At 36.6% G+C, this 1,200-nt stretch overlaps 1 long non-coding RNA gene across 1 annotated transcript; it reads right to left on the bottom strand.

Moving 5' to 3' along the window:
• Positions 1 to 291: 291 nt before the first annotated feature.
• LOC103638168 (uncharacterized) lies at positions 292 to 855 on the bottom strand. The gene is made up of 2 exons (XR_558598.3): positions 699 to 855; positions 292 to 607 (listed from the first exon to the last, which is right to left on the bottom strand). It is a non-coding gene; the product is annotated as an uncharacterized lncRNA (long non-coding RNA).
• Positions 856 to 1,200: the final 345 nt, after the last annotated feature.

The following is a 1,200-nucleotide window of genomic DNA, read 5'->3' on the forward strand; positions in this document are numbered from 1 at the left end:
AAGTTATCTCCTGAGTATCTAGCTCTTCAGGTACATTCAAACAGTACGCGGGGCATCAACGCTCATTCTACGACAGCCACGTATAACTCGGCTGTTTTGGTTGTCACCCTTCTTGGTCGAACTCGTTCAGTCTACCAAATTAAAGAAGTGAGAAGTTTTTAAGGATTTATGGAATTTATTTGTTTCCTAGTGCTCTCATAATAAAGACTAACACGTACGAAGCCTTTGTTGGAGATCTCCGGTTAGTATCATTAAGATTTTCCTACACACTAGCTAGTGTTGGAACAACCATAGAACGACTTCCCCATATTATTATATTACCAACCATTGTAAAGTACATTGTTTAAGCTAACAATGATGATGTTTTTAGAACCACATTATCAGATATGGCCACATGATCACTTGCGTTTATGAACGTAGCAATTGGCCCGACACTGCAGAAAAGTGCCATAGCAATGCTTTGGCTGTGGATGCGAGCAGCAGTAGACCACTTTACTGTTTTGGTGCTCCGTGTCACAATATCCATTCTCGGTGAGGCTAAAAGCAGCTCGGCGGCCCCTTGCGGTTCCAACAACATCATCATCCATGTACACATGAGGACGACCGCCTGACGATAAGATATATAGATTATGAGGATCAAGAACACATATATTAATTCCAATATAAAATAATAAAGAGTAGTAGCTGCTGCCACTTACATTGCGCAACGAATAATAAAGATAGAAGCAACATAAGTACCAACAAGGCTCTATCACTCGTATTATTCATATTGGAATGTATGTGAGTGAGTGATCTATAGCTAACCGCCGTGTCCTTACACTATTATTATGTCTTGGCTTGTTGAATGACATATATATACACACACAAACACCGAGACCAATTAATACCATATCAAAATAATTTATTTTGCTATCTATCTCTATATCTTTTCTTCTATATATCTATCCATGTCTTTCTTTCTTTCTTTCTTTCTTTCTTTCTTTCTTTCTTGTCTATCACTAACTTATTGATATCTCTTTCTTCTCTATATCCCTAATATATATGCATGTTCTCTTCTATATGTCTATGTTTATATCTATCTCTATTTTTTTGTTTCTCTATTGTTATCATTGTCTCTCTTTCGCTTTGCCTTTTACTATCTATATCTATACCTTAAATTGGAGCTAGATTTTAATCTAGATGTTGGAGACATGTTCTCAA

This window comes from Zea mays, chromosome 9 (assembly GCF_902167145.1).
Source record: "Zea mays cultivar B73 chromosome 9, Zm-B73-REFERENCE-NAM-5.0, whole genome shotgun sequence".
In the NCBI taxonomy this organism is placed as follows: Eukaryota; Viridiplantae; Streptophyta; class Magnoliopsida; order Poales; family Poaceae; genus Zea; species Zea mays.